This window comes from Sorex fumeus, unplaced genomic scaffold (assembly GCF_029834395.1).
Source record: "Sorex fumeus unplaced genomic scaffold, SorFum_2.1 ptg000055l, whole genome shotgun sequence".
In the NCBI taxonomy this organism is placed as follows: domain Eukaryota; kingdom Metazoa; phylum Chordata; class Mammalia; order Eulipotyphla; family Soricidae; genus Sorex; species Sorex fumeus.
Genome location: NW_026606112.1, coordinates 2988972 through 3016529, shown reverse-complemented (window position 1 = coordinate 3016529; position 27558 = coordinate 2988972). Strand labels below are relative to the sequence as shown.

Sequence of the window (27558 nt, the reverse complement as noted above, 5' to 3'; positions counted from 1 at the left end):
TAGCTTTCTTTGTATAGGTCTTTTATGTCCTTAGTTAAGCTGCTTCCGACGTACTTGATTTTTCTGGGGCACAATTGTGAACAGGATTGTTTTTTCATGTCACTTTCTTCTCTCTCATTATTTGCATCTAGGAAAGCCATTAACTTTAGGGTATTGATTTTATAGCCTGCAACTTTACTATACAAATCTACTGTTTTTAGGAGTTTCTTGGTAGAGGTTTTAGGGTTCTCTAAGTATAGCATCATATCATCTGCAAATAGTGAGAATTGATTTCTTCCTTTCCTACCTGAATGCCCTTAACATCTTTTTCTTACCTAATGGCTATTGAAAGTACTTCCAGTACTATACTGAACAGCAGTGGAGAGAGTGGGCATCCTTGTCTCATCCCTGATCTTAGAGGGAAGGCTCTTAGTTTTCCCCATTGAGGATGATGCTTGCCATAGGCTTGTGGTAGATGGCTTTAACTATTTTGAGTAAAGTCCCTTCGATACCCATTTTGGTGAGGGATTTCATCATAAACAGGTGCTGGATCTTGTCAAATGCTCTCTCTGCATCTATTGATATGATCATATACTTTATCTTTTCTTTTGTTACCAACATAAGAGACTAACTCCCAAAACAATGGATCCAAATGAAAACTGAGAGAAACAGTCAAGAATTCACTGGTAGGTACAGCGGGGAATTTGCTTCCATGCAGCCAACCTGGGTTCAATCTCTGGTACTCCATTTGGTCCCCTGAACACCACCAGGAGTAATTCCTGAGCATAGAGCCAGGAGTAACCCGTGAGTATCACCAGGTGTGACCCAAAAAGAAAAAATTATATATTTTGTAATCAGTGTTTATTCACCCTCCCCTTTTTGTTGTTGTTGTTGTTGTTGTTTTTATTTTTGGGTCATACCCACTGATGCTCAAGAGTTACCCTGGCTCCGCACTCAAGAATTACTCCCAGCAGTGCTCAGGGGATCACATAGGGTGCCAGGGATTGAACGCCAGGTCAACTGTGTGCAAGGCAAGAGCCCTACTCACTGTACTATGTCTCCAGCCCCAAGTTTTATTTTCACTGTGTTCCTGCGTACAGAATCTTAGTCCTCTGTTTAATCTCTACACAACCTACCACCTGGATGGGCTGTTTCCAAACACTCCACACTTTGGGAATGCTGCAGCTCAGAATACGTTTAAGATCTACATCCTTTGGCCCTAATCTACCGTATAATCAATCATTCAACAACTGTCGCAACCTATCAGACAAGGATATGACAGGCAAGAAATAGCAATGCGAGACCAAGCAGAGCCGAGTCCCAGCAGCGCAGAGGATCTAGGAAGATGGAAGAAAGGAAGAATCATTTGAGCTGGGATGTGGGGTGTGGTCCGATAGCAGAGAGAATGCCATGCATCTGAAAGCTGGCTGCGCTGAGGGCTGACTCCTGGTTCTGTGCTCTGGGATCACTTCTGAAGATGTCTGGGGGGGAGGGGTGCAAATACAGTGCCAGGACTGAACTAGGATTGGTCACGTGCAAGGAAAGTGTCTTTTTTTTCTTTTTGGGTCACAACTGGCAATGCACAGGGGTTACTCCTGGCTCTGTACTCAGGAATTACTCCTGGCACTGCTCAGGGAACCATACGGGATGCTGGGAATTGAACCTGGGTCGACCGTGTGCAAGGTAAACACTCTACCTGCTGTGCTATTGTTCCAGCCCCAAGACAAGTCTCTTAACCCCTATACTATCTCTCCAGTGCCGAGGGCAACTGTGGAGTGAAGAACATAAGCCTCTTGCCTCCAGCACTCAATCTGGTGCCTCCTTTACCCGATGACCCACAGAGAAAATTTCCAGGCCATGCCTCTGTCGCAGAGCTGGGAGACTGAGTAGTGAACCCAGAGTCAGGCTGCCTCAACTTGGACCCTGGTTTTCCACATAGGGACAGGGAACCCAGGAGAATTGGTTTATCTCTTTCCTCTCATATACCACCTCATGAGTCACAATGAAGACTCATGAACGTTCTTATTAATCAGCGGACCAGAGAGAGTGCAGCAGGAGCTAAGATGCAACAGTCTTGACACTGGTTGAAAGGCCCCGTACCCCACACACTGCCACGGGTCACTCCTGAGCAGTCAGGAGTAGCCCCTGAGCACAGCCAACCTCCATGGTCCCAAATTCCATGCTTGTGCCTGGCATGCATTAAGTGTTGCACTATGAACACAGCACCCATCAAAAGGATGGGATTGTCCCCTGCTGCTCGCAAAACCGCTTTTCTTTGCCTTGCAAGAACTTTTCTATGTATTCAAAACCCAGCTGAAACCAAATGTCCACCAATCAAATGAGCTGGAGAAAATCCATGTTGCTCATCCCATTTAATGTACTTGGTCATGCCCCGGGATGACTGCTGACAAGTCACAGCACGGGTGACCACAGAACACGCATGTGCTACTGAAACAAATCTGGCGAAAGGTCACTCTTGGTATCACATGGTTTGAAATGTCCAGAACAGACAAATCAACAGAGACAGAAAACAGAAGCTTCAGGCTGGCGGAGATGCTCAAAAGTGAGGCCACATGCTTCAAATGCAGGAGGCTCGGGTTCGAGCCCCAACACTACATGATCCCCAGAGCATCACTGTATAACCCCAAAGCACTATGCTGGGAGTGGCCAGGGTGTGTGTGCAGCTCCCCCCCCACCCAAAAAAAGCAAGAACATGGGCTAGAGACATAGTACAGCGGATAGGGGGGTTGCCTTGCATCCTAGCATCCCATATGGTTCCCTGAGCACCACCGGGAGTAATTCCTGAGTGCAGAGCCAGGAGTAACCCCTATGCATCGCCAGGTGTGACCCAAAAAGCAAGAACACAGATTTGGTGATGACCAGGGGCTGGGGCTGAAGGAATGGGAAACAAATGTTTTCTTTCGGTGGGTAATGAAACTTTTCTAGAATTAGTGGTAACAGTTGCATAACATACTAAAAACCACTGAACTTGACACTTCAAAATCCTCCAGTATGTGAAATGGAACCCCAAAACCCAAGCCCCAAAACTCGGACAGAAAGAGTCTCTCCTGTGTCGGAGCTCTTTGGGGGCTCCCCACGGCATCAGCTCACACCCCGGACTGGGAAACAGCATGCTGGGGGCGGGTCAGCTGACCGCACGGCCGCTGCAAGGCGACCTGTCCTGTTCATCGTGGCCAGTTAAACTTGGATATCTTTCTCCTTCCTGCTGCGGGGCATGTTGGTGCTGGACAAACGTGCCAACCCCAACTCTACAGACTGTTAAAGGCATGACCCCCAAGATCCAAACATGAAAGCCACACTCCATAGAGTCGACGTAGCTGAAACCCCGCCAGCACAACTCCGCTGACTGAAGTGGGGGGATTTCTGTGCGTGGCACTAAGAGGCCCACAGCTGGTCTCTTCTCATTGCTGTGCTGTCTCTGCAGAGCCTCTGCTTTTTCCAGCCATCTTTGCTAGGGAGGCAGGCATATGGTGTCGTACTCAAACCACTGTTGAGGTCGCAGTCATCTGCCAAGTGCCTGAGACCCTGCTCTATCTCTCGGGTCCTACAAAAATCATTTTATTTACTTAATTTTGTGGTGCCAGGGATCAAACTTCCATATGCAAGGCAAGTGCACACCCACTGGGCCACATCCCCAGTCCCTCTCGGTTTACAGCTATGAGAGGGAGGTTGAGGACTCAGAGCGACACAGTGGGGCATGAGGGCTTCAAGAGCTGCAAATGGGGCCACAGGATGCGCTCATCTTGTGAGCATTTTATTTTAACCGTTGTGCGTTATCCATCTGTGGCACCCCCAGTACTTCTAGACAAGTCTCCCTGCTGTTCCCTGAGCACCATAGGGAAAAGTCTGGATTCCTGAAAAGGCCATCCAGAGGGGCCCCATAACAACAGAAAAAAAAAAAAAAAACCAAAAACAGAACTGCAGTATGGCTCAAGAACAGCGATGGGGGGAAATGCAAACACGTTACAAAACACTTTAAAGGAAAGTTATGACAAAGCAAAGGTGGTTCCGGAACTGAGCAGCGGGAAACTCACGTGATTTTTCCTTCTTAGTTTTCTTGCTGCTGCTACCGCTGGGAATGGAGCGGTAGCAGACCTCCATGCGCAGAGCATACGCTCCACCACGGAGCCGAACACTTGGCCTCAGGTTAGCTTCCACTATGTCACGTTTTTTTCCCCCCTTCAGTTTTTAGTTTTTGGACCACACCCAGTAGTGCTCAGGGCTTATTCCTCAGCTATCACTCCAGGCAGGATTGAGGGGTCATATGGGGTGACAGGTATTGAACCCAGGTCAGCTGCATGCAAGACCAAACGCCCTACCCGTAGTAGTATCACTTGGACCCTAGCTTTCATTTTTTTTTTGTTAGTTTTTTGTTTGGGGGCCACATCCAGCAGTGCTCAGAGCTTACTCCTGACTCTGTGCTCAGGACTACTCCCGATGGGCATGGGGAACCATATGGGATGCTGAGGATCAAATCTGGGTAAGCCATGTGCAAGGCAAATGCCCTATCTGCTATACTACCACCCCAGTTCAATTAGCCTCTTAAAAAAAAAATGGCTTTTAAGTCACACCCAAGAATGCTCAAGGATTACTCTTGGCTCTACAAAGAATCAGGAATCACTCAAGGTAGCACTCAAAGGACCATATGAGATGCCGGGGATTGAACCAGGTTGGTTGGCCTCATGCAAGGCAAGTGCCTTACCCTTTGTACTATTGTTCCATCCCCTGGCTTCTATTTTTTTTTTCTAATGTGTATTTGGAGGGCTGGAGTCATAGCACAGTGGGTAGGGCGTTTGCCTTGCACGCGGCCAACACGGGTTCAATTCCCAGCATCCCATATGGTCCCCTGAGTACTGCCGGAAGTGATTCCTGAGTACAGAGCCAGGAGTAACGCTGTGTATCGCTGGGTGTGATCCAAAAAGCAATAAATAAATAAATATGTGTATTTGGCCATGAGATAAGGTCCTTTAGATGGATGCAACTTTTTATTTATCTGGGGGTGGGCTGGGGAAGCTCAGTGATTCTTGAGGGACCATGCAGAGCTGGAGAAACCAGGGCAATGCAACACACTACCCAGCTCCATGGGGTTTTGGTTGGTTTGTTTTAATGGGTTTCTTGGGGTCACACCTGGTGATGCTCAAGGGTTACTTTTGGCTCTGCACTCAAGAACTACTCCTGGCGTTGCTCGGGGGACCATATGGGATGCCAGGACCCAAACCTGGGTCGGCAACAAACAAGGAAAACAACCTACCTGCTATACTATCGCCCCATCCCACTGCCTAGCCCTTTGAACCATCTCCCCAGCCCTGCTCTGGTTTCTTTGTGCCTCTTCAGTTTCATTCTCTCTGGACTGGGGGATTCGTATCTGAGTCTTTTCAAGGGTTGTTTGATAATCAAGAACCTTTATCCCTAGAGGCAAGGGTACCTGATACCTAGCTCTGGCCCTGTCCTTGCAAGCTGTGTTAACACCAGGGGAACTATCAGATTTCTCTGTGCCTCAGTCTTATGGTCTGTAAAATGGGGATAATAATTCTATGTATCTCATCATGTTTCACCTGCATTAAACCATGTTTAAATGAGGCACATCCACTGACTGGATTGCATGAGTTTTAACTCTGTAAAATCAGGTGTTGAGAAAAGGACCATCCATGCAACATGTGCTATTAAAAGAGGCTCAAGAAAGATGCTGACTTCCCCTGGAAAAGGAGAGAGCTCCTCGAAGTCAAAGGAAGGAAGGACAAACCCCAAGTTGGGATGTGGAGGACTGCAGAGAGTAAGGTCAGAGAGTGAGCTGTAGAGGAAAGAGAAGTATGGAAGTAAACCTCTAACAAGAGGCAACCATACACAGAACCCGCCTTCCTAAGTGTAGGAGGGCAGAAAGAGGAGGGGCTTCACCAACACTGGTTGAATTTACTGATCACAGACCTATGACTCGGGCCTGGATGGGAAAAGGCCTCTTGCGACTGAATCTATCAAAATATCGAAGAGGGGCCGGAGCGATAGCATAGCGGGTAGGGCGTTTGCCTTGCACGCAGCCGACCTGGGTTCGATCCCCAGCATCCCATATTGTCCCCCAAGCATGGCCAGCAGAAACTCCTGAGTGCAGAGTCAGGAATAACCCCTGAGCATCACTGGGTGTGACCCAAAAAGAAAAAAAATATTAAAGAATGGGTAGAAATTCCTTGAATTACCATATCTCAGATATATCCCAGGAAACCAGCTAAAGGCTGAAACAAAAGGCCTGATCTCAAGAGCATATGCAGAGTTTTTGTTACCCTAAGTGACCTGATATAGATAACAGGAAAGGATCTGTCTGTCTGCTCCTTTATTTGTCTGTCTCCCTATTTGTTTGGAGGGGGGAGTGGCATTAATTGTAGTAAATTTCTTTATTTTTTTCTATTTTGGTTTGGGGGTCACGCCCTACAGTACTCAGCCTTACTCCCGGCCCTGTACTCAAGAATCACTCCTGGCAAGGCTCAGGGGATTATATGTGGTGCCTGGGATCAAATCCATGCCAGCCAAGCACCCTACCTGCTATACTATCATTCCGGAACTTCCCTAACTTTAAACAAACAAACAAAAACCATTTATTTTGGTTTGGGGGCCACACCCAGAAATACTCAGGGGTGATTCCTGGCTCTGCACTCAGGAATTACTCCTGGCAGGACTCGGGAGACCATGTGGGATGCTGAGGATCCAACCCCGGTCAACCGCACACAAGGCAAAGCACCCTACCAGCTGTACTCTCTCCAGCCCCTCCATAACTTTTTTCAAGGTAAAATTGTTTTTTGAAACAGGAAGACGTCAGCCTAGTGCATGCAATTCATTCCTAGCCATCCTTTCAAGTTTAATGCTTTTCTAAACCTACTGCCCATGTGTCGTGTCCCAGCATGTAACTGTTTTATATAGATCTCCCTATGGAGATTAAAGTGTGATTTAAAGGTTTTCCATTTTAAAGGAATTTAAGACACAGACTTGGAAAAGCATAAGTCGACTCATTCTACTTATGAAAGGGAGGGGCTGGAGGCCACACCAGGCAGTGCTGGGGGCTACTCCTGGCTTTGTGCTCCAGGCTGCTCCAGGCCTCCCACAGGCAAAGCATATCCTCACAGCCTTCGGAGCTATCTCTCTGGCCTCTCTCTACTTAATCTAAACCCTTAAACCAATAGGATCTTTAGGTCTGTCTGAAACAGAACAATGAGCCTTTGTTTCTGCACTGTCAGGGATTTGGACCTAGGTGTCAGACACACAGGGTGAGTGCTCTGTCCCGAGCCACCACCTGGCCCAAAACATATTACTAAAAACAGAAACTTAGGAGCCAATCGAATGGCTCAAAGGAAGGCACAGATTTTACACACGGGGCTCCAGAACTGATCCCTGGCACCACATAGTCCCCTGAAAACTCATGGGTGTGCCCCCACCCCCTAGAAAAGAAATTTAAATAATTCAAGTTCTTTAGGAAACCGACGACGTGCATTCTACAAAACCAACCCCCGCCCCCAACATTTAGTACAATTATATAATAACAGATCTGATTCTATCTCAGGGTCTCCACTGGGTGTACGTGGCAGACTGGCCACTGTACATGGCCACTGACATTTCCTATAGTCAATGCCAGACTGAAGAGCTATGGCCACTGACATTTCCTATAGGATGACAAACGTGACTAATCCGTGTGACCTCGTCCCCAACCTTATGGTCTGTAATATTTGGGGGGAGAGGGAGGTTAGGGGAGAGTCACACCCAGGGGTGCTCAGGGCTTACTCCGTGACTCTGAGCTCAGGAATCACTCCTGGTGGGCTTAGGGATCATATGGAGTGCTAGGGACAGAGCCCGAGTCAGCCTCGTGCAAGGTGAATGCCCTTCCCGCTGAACTAAGGCTTGGGTACCCCGTGTCTGTGACTTTATTTAAAGCACTGCCTTTTAGACTAAAGTTTTCCTTTTAAAAAAAATTAATGAACCACTGTGAGAAAGTTACAAGCTTTCATGTTTGGGTTACAATCACACAATGATCAAACACCCATCCCTCCACCAGTGTACATTCCCCACCACCAATCTCCCCGTTATACCCCCTTCCCCACGCCCTGCCTCCATGGCAGACAATATTCCCCATACTCTCTCTCTACTTTGGGGCATTATGACTTCAGATGATACCATAACTCTGTGTGTGTGTGTGTGTGTGTGTGTGTGTGTGTGTGTGTAATAGTCATGAGTAGGGAAAAAGTGTTAAAAAATAAACAGATATGGGGGCTAGAGAGAGAGCACAGCAGATAGGGCATTTGCCTTGCACGCGGCTGACCCGGGTTCAATTCCCAGCATCCCATATGGTCACCTGAGCACCGCCAGGAGCAAGTCCTGAGTGCAAAGCCAGGAGTAACCCCTGTGCATCGCCGGGTGTGATCCAAAAAGCAAAATAAATAAATAAACAGATATGGGAGGGCATTTGCCTTGCACACAACTGACCTGGATTTGATCCCGATCCCCAAACCCACAGGAGTAATTTCTGAGTGCAGGGCCAGGAGTAAACCCTGAGCACCTGGTGTGGCCCAAAAAGCAAAAAAAAACAAGCAAACAAACAAAAACAATCAAACAGATAAACATCTCTGTCTCTGAGCTCCAGAGCTTAGGCTTTCGTTTGCCCCGGGGCAGCTCAAAACCCAGGTTTGCAAGAGCCACCAATCAGCTTTCCCAACCCACTTCAGAGTGTCCTTGCTGGCTGCATGCATACGCCATGCAGAAGAGCTCAGGTGTTCTGTAAAGTTGAATAAGGAAGAGAAAAGAAAACATTTGCATGTTTCAAGTGCACCCATTTCTTTGTGCCAAGATTTACAGCATAAATTTGCCCGCTCTGAGTAGTTGAAACTCATCCTGACCCAGGAAACACATCCTGACTCATCCATTAATATTTTACTTTTTGATATATGGAATAGATCTCTGCTTGGGCATGATTTACATTTAGCTTTCAATAGTATTCTGTTTTTTAAAAAAATGGTACAGTGTTATTCAGTGAAAGTAGAGCAGGTAGGGTGTTTGCCTTGCATGCAACTGACCTAGGTTCAATCCCTGATACCACATACAATGACCCTGAGCTCACCAAGAGTGCTCGCTAAGTGCAGAGCCAGGAGTAAGCCCTGACCACTGCCAAGTATGACCCAGAAACAAAGAAAAAAAGACAAAAAAAAAAAAAAGAAAACCAAAAGGTCAACAGTATTGTTATTTAATAGATATTAAATATTAATATGCTATTTCTACTTAGATACTATAAATTATATTTATATTTTACAATCAATTTATATACTATAAATGGAATATTAAAATGCTATTTGATATAGTACATAGGTATGTATTATAGCACAGTGGATAGGGCGTTTGCTTTGCATGCGGCCGACCCTGGTTTGATTCCTCTGTCCCTCTCGGAGAGCACGGCAAGCTACTGAGAGTATCCTGCCCGCACAGCAGAGACTAGCAAGCTCCCTGTGACGTATTTGATATGCCAAAAACAGTAACAAGTCTCACAATGGAGACGTTACTGGTGCCGGCTCAAGCAAATTGATGAACAACGGGACGACAGTGCTACATTTAATTATAACAAAATTATAATATACAATTATACTTGTATTCACAAATAAGTTAATACATAATGTGAATGCCAACTGTTAAAAAATGTGATTCCTTGGGGCTGGAGTGATAGCACAGAGGGTAGGGGATTTGCCTTGCACGCGGCTGACCCGGGTTCGATTTCCAGCATCCCATATGGTCCCCTGAGCACTGCCAGGAGTAATTCCTGAGTGCAGAGCCAGGAGTAAACCCTGTGCATTGCCAGGTGTGACACCCCCCCAAAAAAAAAAATGTCATTCCACCATCACAAAGTCCCATACACAGCAGATGCTTCATCAACTAGTGTTTGAATATTATTTTCTCTTTTGTGATATACACAAACCACACATCTTATCCAGATTTGCAAATCTGGACCCAGTGAGGAAGAAGATTGTGAACTATGAAGAGCTGCCCTGAGAGATGTTTCCTGCCCATTGCTGGACTAAAAGAAAAACCATCCAACATCAAATTTGGGCTGGAAACAAGTGCCAAACTGAAGCCCTGAGTCCCTCCCTCTGCCTCTCAAAGCTGTTCTTCCCCGTCCCCATAAACTCAAGCCTGAATCTCAATTCCTCGCCTCACCATCGCTAAGGCTTGCTAGTTCTGCCGGCCTTTAGTGGAAAGCCTAGCACTGAAGGCTGAAGAACTGAGAGAATGCAAAGGAAAATGCACCTTTGGGTGACGAGCCTCCTCCTGCCTCCACAGTTACCCTCCAAAGAGCAATGGAGGGGCTGAGGAGATAGCCCAGGAGTAGTGCCCGTTGATCACCAGTACCACGTGGCCTCTAGAGCATCACTGGGTGTGTCCCTGGAGGCAACTGAGCACCACCTGGGTGATCAGGTAATCCCTGGCACCCCAGGGCTCAGCAGCAGCACCGCATCCTTAGAGCCCCATGTTCAACCACCACCTGCATGAGATTTGCTGGGATTCCAGCACCACCGCCCCCCACCCACCACCCTCAAGTAACACCTGCACCAGATGCCTCTGTAGCCAAGATGCCTGCCTGCCCTGAAAGCTCAAGACCACAAGTACCATACCCAGTGCCAACCCATCATGATACTAACACCTATGCAGTCTGTGATCTCTGGCACTGCAAGGAATTTCTGGCTCCACAGCTACCAGGTTTGGTGGAGCACGGCAACAAAGAGCATGCAACCCAGAGTGAGCACAAGAACCAGGAGTACAAGCCCTGAGCACTGTCGGCTGTGATCCCCAAACTAAGCAAAAATGGGGCTGGAGTGATAGTACAGCGAATAGGTTGCTTGCCCTGCACGCAGTCAACGTGGGCTGGATCCCAGGTATATCCCATATGGTTCCCCAAGCCCTGCCAGGAGCGATTCCTGAGCATGCAGCCAAGAGTAAACCCTGACCACAGCTGGGTACGGCCCAAAACAATAAGAAGGGGGAAAAAAAAGACCTCATCACCTCATCTTGACAGTTACTTTCAGATCATTAGTTATAATTGAATGACAACAGAAAAGTGAGAAGCGATATAGTAACAGGAGTTAGTCAAGTGCAATTATCTGCAGGGCACGCAATTCTCAAGGCTGGCTCAAAACAGAGGGCTGTGAAAATTCTATGGAAATCTTGAAGATTGCCAAAGACCAGGCTCTGATTTGGAAACAGCGCAGGGCTCCAGTCATTGCGCCATCCCACACTCGGCCTGGCCTTACCCAGTACTTAGTCATCAGCCTCCACCCGGGGTTCATGGCAGCACAGGAAAGAGTCAAGCCTGAGAAACCAGAGAAAACCCAGCAGCTTAATAAGATACCTGGGAGAAAACTTGTGTGCAGTCAATAAAAGGTGTTCAAGGCTAGCTTCTGAGCAGAACATCCTCAGTCACCCTCAGAGAGTGTGAAAGGCCTGCGTGATTTTCACTCATTTGTTCAAAGAATATTTACCAAGCACCAACTCTGGGGCTGATTCTGCTTTGGGATGTTAATAAATAAAGTCGACCTTGTGGGAAGTGGGGGGAGGAGACAGCAAACTATATGTTCATAAAGCATGTTAAAAAGCAATAAACAGGGCTGGAGCAATAGCAGAGCGGGTAGGGTGTTTGCCTTGCACACGGCCGACCTGGGTTCGATTCCCAGCATTCCATATGGTCCCTGAACACCGCCAGGAGTTCAGAGTCCTGAGTGCAGAGCCAGGAGTAACCCCTGGGCATCGCCGGGTATGACCCAAAAAGCAAAAAATAAAAACAAAAACAAAAAAAAGCAATAACTACTGTGTTTTTTAAAAAAAATAGAGCAGAGTCCCACCAAAATTCTCTAGAAAAAGCTAATGCATAGAGCACATACTTTGCTTGCAGGAGGCCTGGGCTCGCTCCCTGGCACTGCATGGTGACCCCCACCCCACCTCCCCTCCAACACAGAACCATGAACAGCCGCTGATTATCACAGGACATGGCCTGGGCCCACCCCAAACAAGAGATAGAGCAAGTCACTCCAGATACTCAAGAACAGAGTTTGGGATAAGGGCAAAGCAGGAAGCAAGGAAGGCAATACGCAAAGTCCGACGTCCTCTGAGCTGTTCACTCCCCAGATTCTCCCGACTATGTCAGACCTCCCCTCAGTGATAGGTCGTGTGAGGACACATGTGTCACCAAGCAATTCCCAGGGCGAGGTGCCTTCTCCAGACCCCACCAGGGGGAATGAATTTCTGGTTCCATTCTGGAAAGGGGGTTCGTGAATAATCCGATCTATCCACCTGCCCAGATTTGGTCTCTGCCTTGGGCTGGACTGTCCTCCAATGCAGAACAGCTAAAGATGGATGGCATCAACGCCAGCGCTCACCAGTTCCATAGGAGCTGCCAGGCCCTGCTTACCTGCTGGCAAGACCATGTGTACCTGCAGGAGGACCGTGGAATCCACAACAGGGAGCAAAAGGCAAAGAAGGTCCTCGGGCCAAACTCTTGCCTGCAGCAGTGGGCAGGACTCATGAGCCCCACCCCACTGCGCTAGGCTGGAGGTGGTTTCCTCAACCCTCAGCCACTGGTCCTTCCTCAGTTCTTTCCCAGTCAAGGGGACACCATGAAGCAACCAGAAAGACCATGCCATCATGGCTCACAGATGCAGGGAGACGGTCACACACATCTATTCATTAGTTTTTGGTTTGGGACCACACCCAGCATTATTCGAGGTTATTCCTGGTTCACAGCTTGGGTGAACTGGGTCATTCCCAATGGTGTCTGGGGACCATGCAGTGCCAGGGATCAAACCTGGGGTCCCAACCAGGATGGGAATACAGCAGTGTTTGCCTTGCATGCAGCTGACCCGGGTTTGATCCCCAGCATCCAATATAGTCTCCCTACTCCACCAGAAGCAATTCCTGAGCACAGAGCCAGGAGTAAACCCTGAGCCTGTCAGGTATGTCCCTACCCCAATTTAAACATAAATAAATAAACAAAATAAAGAGGATCCCTTCTGCAAAGTTGAGTTCCAGCCCTTTGAGCTATGTGGTTCGGATCCACATACTTACACCTGCAATTATTATTCTTCCTCTCTGAGAAAATGTACCTTTTCCTAATTACTACCTAATACATTCCTCCTTCTCTCTCTCTCTCTCTCTCTCTCTCTCTCTCTCTCTCTCTCTCTCTCTCTCTCTCTCTCTCTCTCCCTCTCTTTCTCTCTCTCTCTCTCTGTGTGTGTGTGAGAGAGATGCTTTTCACACAAGAAAGACTGACATTCTGCCTCCAAGTCATATCCAAACCCAGTATGTCTTATACTATTTAACAAAAATGCATTTCCAGAGGCTGGAGTGATAGCACAGCAGGTAGGGCGTTGGCCTTGCACGCGACCGACTCGGGTTTGAATCCCAGCATCCCATATGGTCCCCCAAGCACTGCCAGAAGTAATTCCTGAGAGCATGAGCGCATTAGCCAGGAGTGACCCCTTGCATTGCCGGGTGTGATCCAAAAACAAACAAACAAACAAAAATAATGCATTTCCACTCTTATCATATACTATATGAGCCTTTGTCACTGTCACTGTCCTCCCGTTGTTCATCGATTTGCTTGAGCGGGCCCAGTAACGTCTCCATTGTGACACTTGTTACTGTGTTTGGCATACTGAATACGTCATGGGTAGCTTGCCAGGCTTTGCCATGCAGGCGAGATATTCTCAGTATCTTGCCGGGCTCTCCGAGAGGGGCAGAGGAATCGAACTGGGGTCGGCCATGTTGGCTGCATGCAAGGCAAATGCCCTACTGCTGTGCTATCACTCCAGCCCTGAGCCTTTAAGTGGATATTTTTTAAAGATAGAGTTAGAAAGAGGAAAAGGGCACGATGGAGAGAGTACAGTGGGCAGGATACTTGCCTTGTATGTGGCAGTCAACACGGGTTCAATCCCCAGTACCTTGCATGGACCCCCAAGCCCTGCAAAGAGTGATCCCTGAGTGCAGAGCCATGAGTAAGTACTAAGCACTGACAGGTGTGGCTCAAATTGGGAAAGAGACCAAGAGCTAGAGGGGTTAAGCACTTGCCTTACCTTGCCCAGCTAACCCTAGGAAGAAAACAAAAACTTTTCACAGGAGATGGGAGACTAAGTAATGCAACAATACACAGACACACTCACACACTCACACACACTACATCTACCACACACATACACACACAACACATACCACACACATCACACATATACACACAACATACACCCCCACACACATCACACATACACATACCACGCTCATATACATACAAAACACCACATATACACAACACACACACCATATACATCACACACGTATACCTCACACATCTCCCAGGGTTGCTCACCCCCATCTGCCACATTTTTTTCAGACTTGGCTCTGGCTAGGGCTTCTTTTTGTTTCTTTTTGGGGGGAGCTACATCCGGTGATGCTCAGGGGTTACTCCTTGCTCTGATTTAGGAATCACTCCTGGCAGTGCTCAGAGACCATATAGGATGCCAGGGATCGAACCCAGGTCAGCTACATGCAAAGCAAGAGCCCTCCCCTATCACTCTGGCCCAGAGTGTGCTTGTTTGCTGGCCCGTCCCTGCCTGAGCTCCCTCCAGCTTCATCAGATTCTTCTATCCAACAATTTTTGGTAAAATATTTGTGGGGAAAAGTAGGCATTGTACCAATAATTATGGTGTAGAATATATAACCTTGGAATGTTAGACAAGCTCTTATTTAGGGGCTGGAGCGATAGCACAATGGGTAGGGCGTTTGCCTTGCACACGGCTGACCCAGGTTCGATTCCCAGCATCCCATATGGTCCCCTGAGCTCTGCCAAGAGAAATTCCTAAGTGCATAGCCAGGAACAACCTTTTTAGGTGTGACCCCCTCCCTTCAAAAAAAAAAAAAAGCTCTTATTTAAAACTGCAATGTCTTTGAGTGAAAGAATTTTTACTCTATTTTTGAACACTCAACTATGAACAAGGAGTAGTAGAAGCAATAGTATTCAGACACAAATCCTGCACCCAAGGAACATCATTTCTGTCTGCAAAGGTCAGAGAGAGAGCTCAAAGGGTCAGGCATGTGCTCTGCATGTGGGAGGCCCAGATTCGATTCCTGGCACTGCATGGTCCCCCCTCGGCACCACCAGTGACCCCAAAGCACAGATACAGGTGTGGCCCAAAACAAACAAATCAAATTTCTCTCTGAATGGGAAAACATTATGTGACAGGCGTGGGCAGTGATAGAAAATAGCGCAAGAGGTACACAGACAAGGCACTGGGGCTGTTCTGAGAAAGCGGCACATTATATATGACAATGATTGTCCAGATGACTCAGAGTTGAACTAGAAGCAACTGAAGATGGCCAAGGTCTTCCGCACAGAGCATCTGTACATTGCCTTTGTCATCTCCAGAATCTTATATACCATTCTCAGCTGGGCCCTCCTTGGCCCTGTTTCCCAGGAAAAATGAAAGGCGTAGCTCCTTTATTTCTAACAAACACTTTCTTGTTTAATTTTTAAATTTTATTGAATGACCACGAGATAGAGCATTACAAAGCTGTTCATGATTGTGTTTCAGTCATACAATGTCCAAACACCTTCTAGTTGAACCCGGGCGCTGGGGAAGGCACCTCAATGATTCTAAGTAACCTCTTCTCTGTACAACTCAGATACAAACCAAAAGAAACTTTGGTATGCCTTCTCTGGAGATGGCGATTTGGTCCAAGTCAAAGAAAGATGTTAGGAGAGGAAAAAATTCGAAGGTGGCAGAGGGCAATAGGGTAAGAATTCAAACCCTTGTTGAGGCTGGAGAGATAGTACAGGCTTGCCTTGCACGCGGCCAATCTGAGTTCAACCACCAGCAACCCACTTAGCTCCCCCAAGCACCACTAAGAGGGACTCCTGAGCCAGGGGTAAGCCCTGAGCACCACCCAAAATTCAAATCCAGGCCAGAGATGTAGCTCAGGGATAAAGGATGGGCTTGTTCGTAGGAGGACCTAGATTCAATCACCAAAAACCATAATGAAACCAAAGGATTCAAACACAGAAAAATGGATCACAACATGAAATATATAATGTATACAAAATCATGATTACAAACCAAGCACTGCACTTAGCACAGATTTCAGTTCTTTAATCCAGCTGACATTTTGAGGTTGTTGTTTTTTTTTTACAGTTAGAGAGGATAGGAGGAATAGGGGCGGGCAGGGGGTGGGGGTGGGGTGGGGGCGCTCACTGGCAAAAGCACCAGCCTTGCAAGTGTGAGACCTCAAGGTCCCACCCCAGTGCCACCCACATGTGCCAAGTGCAGTTCCATCAGCTCTGCTGTCTGGGATCCTCTGAAGCACCACAGTTTAAAAGGCAAGTGAGGGGCTGGAGCAATAGCACAGCGGGTAGGGTGTTTGCCTTGCACGCGGCCGACCCAGGTTCGATTCCCGGCATCCCATATGGTCCCCCGAGCACTGCCAGGAGTGATTCCTGAGTACAGAGCCAGGAGTAACCCCTGTGCATCGCTGGGTGTGACCCAAAAAGCAGAAAAATAAATAAAAGGCAAGCGAGCCTGGCAGTCAAGAGTCTGACTGCTGGCACACGCCACCACCTGAATAGGAGAGAGGACTGTCATACATGAATGAGTTCACGGTGAGCACCTCCACTGTGTGTACAATGGGAAGAGCAGGGCAGGGGAGAGAAGGGAAGGGGTAGGAGAGGGAAAGGGGAAATTGTTCCTCTTCGAAAAACAAACAAATCTGCCTCAACTCCCACAACTCACACGCGGCAGAGCCTGGGCACTGGGTCACTAAGGCTAAGTGGATACTCTTAGCCTCTACCACAAGAGTCTGAATTCAGCACAAAGTCCTCCCTTTCGCCAACACTGTTAGTTCACTCTGAACGATCCCCCTTTCTTTTCCCTCTGCACGTGACCAAAGTGTGGCCATCACCCCCGAGAAAGCCTCACAGGGAGTGAGGCTCATCTCTGCCCTAGTTAGAACCCAGCTCCGCTCCAAGGTGCCTTTGCAAACTCCCACTTTCTTTCTGGGAAGAGTGGGAAGAGTAGGAGGAGCAGAGAGACGGATCCTACAGGAGCAGAACACAGGCCACAGAGCTGCGGTTTAAGTCGAATAAGTCGCAGCGCCCCGCGGAGCTCTCCGTGTCACCAAATCCTCCCCACAGGAGCTACACAAAGGCAACTTTGTCTGGAGAAGGAGACGACAAAGATGGGTCTAATCTTGGCCAAGGCTGAGTGTACCCATATTATTATTATTTTTTTAAGTAAATGACACCAAACAAAAGAAAGAAATATGATTGAAGCGGTCTGTGCAGAAGGCCCAGCGCTGTTACCAGTGTCAACGCAGAGCATGACAAAAACATTTCACCTGAGCAGCATAAAAAGGCCCAAGCATCCCTTTTCAGAATGGCAGCAAATTGCACCAAGAGGCTCAGCAGGCACAGGGGGGTCAGGGGGCGGGTGTTGTTCCTCCGGGTCCTCTTTCTCTGTCTCACTGAATACTTTTCCTTTTGGCATGATGAGAAATGCTTTACTAAATGACCCAGCCAGGCCTCTGCGCTCCAAACAGCAGCTCCTCTTTATTATCACTCTTACAGGCTGGCATTTCCTTGGTCAGGTGGAGGCCTCTGGTTCCTGTTCCAGGTGCACAATACCCTGCATTCATCACAGCCACCCACTGCCAACTGGCATTGCGCATTAACTCTTGCTCACCCAGGTGTGCATGTGCCAGAGCTCCTGGGTTCCAGTGGGGAGAAATCCACGAGTTTCCAAATCTATAAGTTAGCAACACCAAGCCCAGCTCGTTGCACACACACCTACCTACCAGGCAACCTTCTGCGTAGGGGCTGGGAACAGGCCTCCAGGCCCCTAAGAACCACAGGAGGACGGAGAGATCGTCCAGTGGGAAGGGCTTTTGCCTTGCACACAGCCGCCCCGGGTTTGATCCCCAGCATCCCATATAGTCCCTCGAGTACCACCAGGAGTGATCCCTGAGTGCAAAGCCCGGAATAACCCCTGAGAACTACCATGTGTGCCCAAAAAAGGAAAAAAATAAATAAAATAAAAAAAGAACCACATGAGGCTGACTCAGATTTGAACCCCAGGATCCCAGAGGATCCCCTGGAGACAGTCAAAGAGTGATTCCTGAGTGCAAAGCCACAAGTCAGGCCTAAGAAAAACCAGGTGTGGCCCATAAAGAAACCAAAAAAGTGGGATCATTTTAGAAATCAAAGTTACAGGAGGTTGAAGAGATAGTACAGCAGGCAGGGTGCTTGACTTGCATGCAGCAAATCTAGGTTTGATTCCTGGTCTCTCATATGATCCTCTGAGCACCACCAGGACTGATTCCTGAGTGCAGGGCCGGAAGTAACACCCAGAGCCAGGAGTAACTCCTAAGCTGGGTGTGGCCCAAAAACAATTTTAAAAAAAGGAAGAAATCAGTTACAATCTCTGTCCTTCTGGGAGGCCTTTGAAGTGAGATGGCATTGGAAGACAGTCCTAGGGTCATGCTGACGATTCTTTTTTTGTTTGTTCGCCTGGAGGCAGTGCTCAGCAAATGCTCTCAGCTCTGCATTCAGGGATCACCCCTGGCAGGGCTCAGGGACCATAGGTGGTGCCCAGGCTAACAATTCTTTCTGATTTGGTGACGATAGCAATCCTTGAAACCCTCAGCAACTTCTCCACTCTGGAATATACTTTCCTTTCTTTATAAATGACAGCCGAACTATTAGTCAAGAAAATAACATCTAGGGTGGAGAAACAGGACTGGGTAGGGCACCTGCCTTGCATACAGCCCACCTGGGTTCAATCCCCTGCACCACATATGGTCCTTGGAGCTACCAGGATTGATCCTTGAGCACAGAGCCAGGAGTAAGCCCTGAGCACAGCTGAGTGTGCCCAAAAACTGAAAAGGAAGGAAGGAAAGGAGAGAGGGAAGAAGGGAGGGAGAGGAGGAGAGAGGGAGGGAGGGAGAGAGACAGGGAATGAATAATATCCAGTCTCCTCATGTTTGTCTTTGGGAATACTATGTGATTTTTTTTTTTTGAGGGGGTGGATTCTGCAGATCCTGCATTTGAGAGACAAGTTCTGTTTAAAGGGCAAGCGCCCTCTGTAACAGTTTTCCTCCAGCTCCACCAAAAACCAATGAATTTCTTCATCTCCTAGGATGAATTTCTTCATGCTCCTAGGGTCTGCAGGGCCCTAGGAGCATGTGACTAGCACAATGCCGAAAAGGGCCATGAGACTCGATGTCCACAGTGGCCAGGCCACCAGCCATGAGAGCGCTACTAATCTCTGTGGCAGCTGGCTGGTAAGGTCCCTTGTACACATCGTGTCTGAATCCACCTATCTCCTGGCCTTCTCTGTCCACACTCTTCTTTGCCACTCTTCACTCCTCCACCAGGGCAAACAAGAAGATTCTAAAAGGTTGGGCATACGCTGCCTTGGGAAATGGGAGTGGACGTTCTGATGCAGGCAGCATGGAGAGAGAGACGCAGAGAACCGCAGAAATCAACCCTGGACCATCTCAAGAGGCTTTCCCGACAAGCCGTTGCAGGATCCTGCTCAAGAAATGGCAGGGTACCACCTCCCCATAAATTCCTCTGGCGGGTGATACCTCCAACAATGTGAGGTAGCCATGGAACAACAATCTCCACCTCTGGGGCTTCTAATGGGCTTTTTTTATTTGTTTGGGGGCCACACTCTGTGATGTTCAGGGTTACTCCGGGCTGTGCACTCAGAAATCACTGCTGGAGATGCTCAGGAGACTATATATATATGAGCTTCCAGGGATCAAACCCAAATTGTCTGAGTGCAAGGCAAGCATCCAAACCACTGTACTCCCTCTCCAGCCCCTCTGAAGACTTTCTAAGAACCCAAGCCACCTCCACAGGGTCATTCTTTTCTTTTTTTTTTTTTTTGCTTTTTTTTTTTTGCTTTTTGGGTCACACTCAACTATGCACAGGGGTTACTCTTGGCTCATACACTCAGGAATTACTCCTAGCAGTGCTCAGGGGATCATATGGGATGCTGGGAATCAAACCCTGGTCAGCTGCGTGCAGAGCAAATGCCCTACCCGTGTGCTATCGCTCCAGCCCCAACACAGGGTCATTCTTGACAATTTTTTTCTGGTCTTTCTTTGAAGAATTGTTCAGTGAGTGATTGATTGCTTTGATGAATACCTCCTCTTAAGGGTTATGAAATCAGAAAAACAATCAACATCACCCTAAGACAAAGATTACTCCCCAAGGGAAAAAAAAAACCCTCTCTTAATCAGACCAGGAGTTGAAAAGTTCCACTACGTCAGTCCTCAAACATGGAATCACTACAACAACCAAACAACCAACTTCAGCTGCATTGATGCTTTCACTGTCGTGGCGCATGTGTTTGGCACACAGATTCAGTCCGACTTTTTCTAAGTCATAGGAATCTCAAATTTAAGCCTTCTGAAGTAGGTTTCCCCTCGGGTCATGCATCGTCTGGAACAACCTGATTTCAACTGCACTGGAACCTTCTTTCAATTTTAAGGAAAATTTCCATCTCCACCAGCACCTGTGAACCCATTCCTCTACCAGTTCAGGAAAATTTTTTGAAAAATAAAAAGGGTCTGGGAGAACTTCAAGATATCTCCTCCTCTATGGTGGAGCATATGCTTCATAGCTATGAAGTCTGTGTTCAAGCATGGTGAACACCCCCCCACCCAGTCCCCCACCAAAAAAGGAGAGAATAAAAAAAAAAAAAGAAAAAAAAATATATCAGAAAGAGGGTCCAAGAATGGGGCTCAGCAGCAGAACACTTGTCTTGTCTGCATGTTGTGAGACTCAAGGTTCGATCCCCGGCATAGCAAGTCAGAGAAAAAAAAAAAACAGAAAGAACTTGGAATGTGCAGGTGGAAACCAGTCTGAAATGACAAATACTTTCCTACAGCGGTCAGAGTGCAATCATATGGACAGGATATATTCTTCAGATCAAGAGTCAAATTTGGAAAACAAATTCATTCTGTCAGAAAATTATTTTGTCAGGCCAGAGCAATCGTACAGCGGATAGGGCACTTGCCCTGCATGCGGCCGACCCTGGTTCTATCCCAGGTACTCCATATGGTCCCCCAACTCCATCAGGAGTGATTCATGAGTACAGAGCCAACAGTAAGCCCACGCAAACAAAAACAAAAGGGAAAATAACTGTCTACTTTTACCTTGTCTAGTACCACATAGTAAAGAATCAAAAAATAAATTGATAATAAAACTATAGAGATTAAGGGTCAAAGAGATAGCTCAACAGGTTAGAGCAAGCATGTTGGGAGCCCCTGATTTGAATCCCAACTCTGCATACCTCTCCTCCCCTTTCCCCCCCCTCTCTCTGAGCCCAATACCCCAGCACTGTCAAGAATGACATCTGTTCACTGAGCCAGGAGACTCTTAGCCACCAAACCAAAAACCACAACCAAATAAACCCCACTGCAAAACTACTGAGACCTGCTGAAGTGAAATGCTGCTAAATTCCCAAGCTTACGCTCTTGGAAAAATTAAGAAAATGATTACTAACAAAACGATAACAAACCTCAAGGCTGGGTTTATCTCCAGAATAGATCAATAGACTCTTGGTCAGATGAACTGAAGCGTTGACGTACGTAGACAGGGAAAGAAACAGCACAGAGTAAGGCCAGAAGCTTTCTTTCTATCGGCTTCTTTCTTCATGTAACATTCCACAAGTTAATAATGAAGCTCGAGTCTTGTGAAATGTCCAATGCTTTGAGCTCCCAGTACTCAGTGAGGCAGGCGGAAGGGACGGAAGGTACGTGTGGGGGAACAGGGAAACTGCCAAGGAGGCAGAGCCCAAATTTTTCTCGTCCTCCTCCCGAATCTCTCAGACTACAGGCTTTGTTTCCCAGGGATTTCGGATCACCGATCTGACCAAGATTACCCTTGACACTGATCGCCAGGCACTCAACTCACAAGTGTGATCTCACAGGGTTCGCTGGGTTCTCCTGCCAATTTCACCCCTTTTAGAACAAGCACCTGCATTCTCCAATGCTTTAATCGGGCTGCCGTCAAGCTAAAAATGACTTCAAGTCTGCCTTGTCAACCCTTCGCTTGCTCTCCTCTTAAAAAAAAAAATTTTTTTTTTTAATTAAAAATTTCATGTGACTGCGAGTTAAAACTTTGAAAGGAGGCCTGGGGATATGGCTCAGCAATAGAGCACGAACTTGCCAGTGCCAGGCCCAAGGTTCATACACCAACCAGCATGACAAAAACAACAAATCTTTACAGTACCCATTCCTCATCTACATTCCAGCCAACAAAAACCAAGCACCACTTAAGCAAGAAAAAAAATATATGCTTGGTTTTTGCCTTCCAGTCAGTAACAGCCTATCAGTGCATGCCTAGGAGATACTATCTTCCTATCACTTTGATAAACCTCAAGAAAGAAGCCACATCCTCAAATGCTCTGGGAAGGTCCCTGAGAGTACCTGAACTTTTTACCTAATGAAAGCATGCATCACTTATTGGAAAACACAACTTCCACTTATTGGAACTGATTTCTTCAATAGCCCAGCCGGGGAGACGGGTCAGCTGTCAGGATTCACCTCCTCCACTCTGATGCAGATTGAACACTGGACTCTGAACCACTAAACCCCCATTCGGCATGACCTTCAGCAGAAAACGAGGACAGGAAGACCCCCTCTGGCCAGGCCCAACACTTTAAGGAGGTGCCTGCCCCATTTCCTCCTTCTGCCTTAAATAATCCCAGCCTGAACATTCACATGCGTCTCTACACGGCCCAATCATGTGTTTACAGGGGTAAAAAAAAAAAAAAGAAAAGAAAATCTCATTCATGGAACCGATTTCATCAGCGGAGGAAGCAGCACCACGGGGCTGACTGTGCATGATTTTCGCCCACCCCTAAGCCTCCCCCAGAAAAAAAAAACTTTCACAAACGGTTCCTCCCCCGCACCCCCCCCCTCCCGCCAATACCCACGAAGACACCAGAAGTCGGGGAAAGTTACAAGGTAAGTTACAAGGAGGGAAATGACGAGCTAAAGCGAACAGAAAAACAAATGTCAACAGTGGGACCTCCCCAACGTGAAGACTCGGGGACAGGCGTGCGGATCCCCCCCCCCCCCCCAAAAAAAAAAACCACTTTACCTTGGGTTACGCGTTTTGGCTGTCGCCTACTTGAGAAATTAACACCATTCACCGCGCAGGAGCAACTTAACAGCTAGGAAGAGACCGACCGCATCAATGGGGCCTTCCCTCTTTTTTAATGTAAAACCAAAAAAAAAAAAAAAAAAAAGGAGTGTCCAGCGACTCCCCAGCGCGCCGCTTAAAGCCACAGAGCGTTTCGGAGGCAGAACCCACGTCCCCGAGCTTCGAAAGGTCCGAGCCTGGCCCACCTGCCGGCGCCTGGCTCTCCCCGCACCCCGGGACTGCAGCCCGGAGCCCCCCGGCTGCCCCGGGGCCCGGGAGCGCGGTGCGGGCGGGCGCGGGCGGGCGCGGGCGAGCGCACCCGGCGGGACTCGGCGCGGCCACGGGAGCAGCCGGGCTGCTGCGGCCACTGCGCTGCGCGGCGCCCCGGGAGCGCTCGCGGCTCTCGCCCGGGTCGCGCTTCCCGGTTCCCTCCTCCTCCCCCCCGCCCCGCGCCCGCGCCATCCGCCTCCCGGGAACCAGGTTGCCTCTCGTCGACTCCCTTCCCTTAGAACTCACCAAACCAGATTTTTACTCCCAACACCGGCAACTTCCCGTAAATCTGCCCTGAAATTTTATCCTGCTCGCTGAGCCTCCGGCTGGCCACGGGCCAACGCAACATTCCTGTTTGTTTTAGGAGCGCAGATACCTTTGCTGAAGGTTAAAGGGGAAAGAGGGGAGAAAGGTGGTCTGGGGAGGGGAAGAAAAAAGATCTGCCCTGGATGGGGCGAGAATGGGCACTTTCTCCAGGAGCATTTCCCTCCCGACTCAGATTTTTTTTTTTGTAAAAAAAAAAAAATAGTCCCATCCTTCTCTTTAGACATCCCGGCCGAGGGGGGGCCGAGAAGGGGGCACCTGCTCCACCGCGGCGCGGCCGGTGCGCGCGTCCAGCCCCGGCTGCGGGGCCGCTCGGAGCAGCCCAGCTGCGCCGGGTGCGAGGCAGAAGCCACCAGCTGTGGGCTCGCCCCGCCGATCCGAGCTCCCCCCGCCCCCACCCCGGACCCCCGGAGTCCCCATGCGGCGGGAGCAGGTAGGACCCCGCCAGCCCACTGGTACCCGAGACCCCCCTCCGGCGCGGGCTTACCTGCGGCGCGGCGCTCGCACGGGCCGGGGCGGGAACGTCACGCGGGCCGAGCGCTGACCTCTGCCGGGGCCTTGGCTGCGGGGCCGGGCGCCGCGCGCCTCCAGCACTGGCTCAGGCTTAATGCGCCGCGACCTGAAGTTACAGCTGGGTTTCTAGAAAGGGAACCAAAAAAAAAAAAAAAAACTGCCTAAAAAAAAAAAAACACAGCGGCCAAGTCCTCCCTTAACCTTGCCCCGCTCTCCAGGGGGGGGGTTGGCTCTCACGCCCCCACCCCCACCCACCCCCTGCGCCCACCCCCAGCCCCCAGCCCTGGGAAACCCGCAATCTGCGCCCCACCCCTTGGCCCTTACCTGTTTATACAGGAGCGCAGGAGCCTCCCGCACTCCACTAGCGCCCTGAGCCGGTTTGGAGGCGCAGAATCGGCCAACAGGAATCGAATTCTGTGACTAAACCCGCGAGAGGAGGAAGCAGGCAGCACCAGGAACCTACAGGGGAGTTGTGATTTCGGGCTGCAGTGTCACGCAACTGAGAACCGGGGAAGAGAGAGAGGGGGGAGGGAGAAAAAAATAAAACAAAAACCAGAAGGACGCTTTTCTGGTTTTCTGTCTGGCAGCTTTAGGAAAGGCCTCGACCCCAAACTTTTTAATTTTTTTTTTTAATGCTGTTTAAATGAAACACACGAACAGTTCACAACTGTGACTGGCTCCTAGTATCAGCGGCTCTCTCTGTTCTTGTTTGTCTTTGCGCTAAGCCTTTTAAGTTTCTCTCTGAAGAGGCGGGCGAGAGAGCCCGGTCGCAGACCCCTCACTCACAGGAAAACCCTGGGGCAGGTTTTGTTTTTTGGGGTGTGTGTGTGTTTAAAAAAAAAAAAAACCCTCTGTTTCTGGAAGATTCTAGTACTGGGTTGTTTGCAGCCGGTTTTCGTTGCCTGTGGACAGCCTTGACGACAGTGTCAAAATCAAGTTCCTGTACAAGGTGGGCTGATTTTTTTTTATCTCACTTAAAGGGACTAAGGTTGACCACGTGGAGATGAAGTCCACTGAAAAGGAGAAGAGAAGGTGATGGGAGCGAGATTCCACCCTGCATGTGCGTCTGAGTCCAAGTGGGATCAGCGTTGGCCTTGCTGTCCTGTGAGAAGCCACTTTTGTACAAACAGTGGCATTGCCACATGAAAGGTTCACGGTTGCAGTCTTCGGAGTGTGATCAAAGGGCTAGTGTCCAGGGGCTCAGCAGGCAATTACAAGGTCACTTGAGCACCACCAGGAGATCCACCCTGCACCCCACACCCACCAACATTTGGGGAGTAATAAGATTTCACATTCTACCCAACCTCCTGAACAGTGTGGCCCCCAAACAATTAATTTTCCAATTTTCAGACATTGTGAAGGGGGGGATAATTTTAATGCGCTGTACTGCCCTTCCATTGTTCATCGATTTGCTCGAATGTGCCCAGTAACGTCTCCATTGTGACACTTGTTGTTACTGTGTTTGGCATATTGAATATGTCATGGGTAGCTTGCCAGGCTTCGCCATGCGGGCGAGACACTCTCGGTAGCTTGCTGGGCTCTCCGAGAGGGGCAGAAGAATCGAACCGGCGGGCTTGGCCTTGTCCTTGCTGGCTGCGCGCCAGGCAAACACTCTACCACTGTGCTATCGCTCCAGCCCAATTTTAATACTTCTCATAAATATTTAAAAGTGATCAGTGAAGTCAGAAGTGCCATCAGGGCCACCACCCTTCATTAATTAAGGAAAGGAAATCCCTTTGAGGGGTGACAGAGAGAGAGAGAGAGGATAGTGGCTAAGAGGCTTGCCTTGCATGAGGCCCATCCAGTATGGGCTCCTTGAGCCCCACCATAAGCAATCCCTGAGCACAGCTGAGTGTGCCGCACACATGTCCAAAAAAGGGTCACGGTCACGGTCCTCCCGTTTTTCATCTATTTGCTCGAGCGGGCCCAGTAATGTCTCCATCATGAGACTTGTTGTTACTGTGTTTGGCATATTGAGTACGTCACGGGTAGCTTGCCAGGCTCTGCTGTGCAGGCGAGATACTCTCGGTAGCTTGCCAGGCTCTCCGAGAGGGGCGGAGGAATCGAAGTCGGGCCTACCACTGTGCTATTGCTCCAACCCCCGCCCCCCAAAAAAATCAGTTGTGTTCCATCCTGGCAACTGAGGGGGGGGAGGGTGGAAGAGAGACAGAGACAGAGACAGAGAGAGAGAGAGACTACCACTTCATCAGCCTCATCTTATCTGAGTCTTACCAGTTCCATGAGCTACTTTATTCCCATTTTAGAAATAAAGACACTACAATAAGTAAGTTCAAGATTTCACTTCGCAGTGAGACTAGGACTAGTTCTCAGTTCTAGGTAAATCCAAAGCAACCCTTGCCATCTTTGGGGGAAATGATTCCTTAAAACTAGCCAAGAAGGTAAGAGAGATAGTACTGTGGTTAAGGCACTTGCCTTGCACGCAGCCCACCCAGTTTGATCTCTGGCACATCTTATGGTCCCCCAAGCAATGCCAGGAGTTGTCTCTCATTGCAGAGCCAGAAGAAAGCCCTGAGCACCCCTGGATGTGGGAGGGGAAAAAAAAAAACACCTGCAAAGAATCCAAAAGATTTCACAGCCTTTGATTTTTTTTTTTTTTTCAATCTCTATGGGGCAAGGTTTAGCTAAACATTTCTAGGTTTGGGATTCTTGTATATATAAGCCAAGGTGAACTATGAACAGGAGGCAGAGAATACTCTATAAAGTTTTGCCTTTCTCTCTCTCTCTCTCTCTTTCTTTGTCCTTTTTGGGCAAAACCAGTTGTGTTAGGGATCAGTCACTCCTGGTGAGACTCAGGGGACCATATAGAGTACCAAGGATCAACCCTGGATTGGCATGTGCAAGACACAATTTTTTTTTAAGTTTTTGGGTCATACCAACAATGCTCAGGGTTTACTCGTGGCTTTGTGCTCGGGAATTACTCCTGGTAGTGCTCAAGGGATACTGGAGATTGAACCTAGGTTGGTGACATATAAGGCAAACTTCCTACCTGCTGGAGCGATAGCACAGCGGGTAGGGCGTTTGCCTTACAAGCGGCCAACATGGCCGACCCGAGTTCGATTCCTCCGCCCCTCTCGGAGAGCCCGGCAAGCTACCGAGAGTATTCTATATGCCAGACACAGTAACAACAAAGTCTCCTCCAATGGAGACGTTACTGGGCCCGCTCGAGCAAATCGACGATCAACGGGAGGGCCTTTACCTTTACCTTTATACTATCTCTCCGG

General features: G+C 48.6%; 1 protein-coding gene across 2 annotated transcripts in view; it reads right to left on the bottom strand.

Annotated features, from left to right (window-relative positions):
* RBM47 (RNA binding motif protein 47) overlaps positions 1-24676 on the bottom strand; it is a 172953-nt gene extending 148277 nt beyond the window's left edge. For both annotated transcript variants that reach the window (XM_056125528.1, XM_056125529.1), the window contains exons 1-2: positions 24641-24676; positions 24291-24442 (exon numbers count right to left, since the gene is read on the bottom strand). The gene's annotated coding sequence lies outside the window, so the exon portion shown is untranslated. The remainder of the gene's footprint in view (positions 1-24290; positions 24443-24640) is intronic.
* Between the last annotated feature and the right edge of the window lie 2882 nt (positions 24677-27558).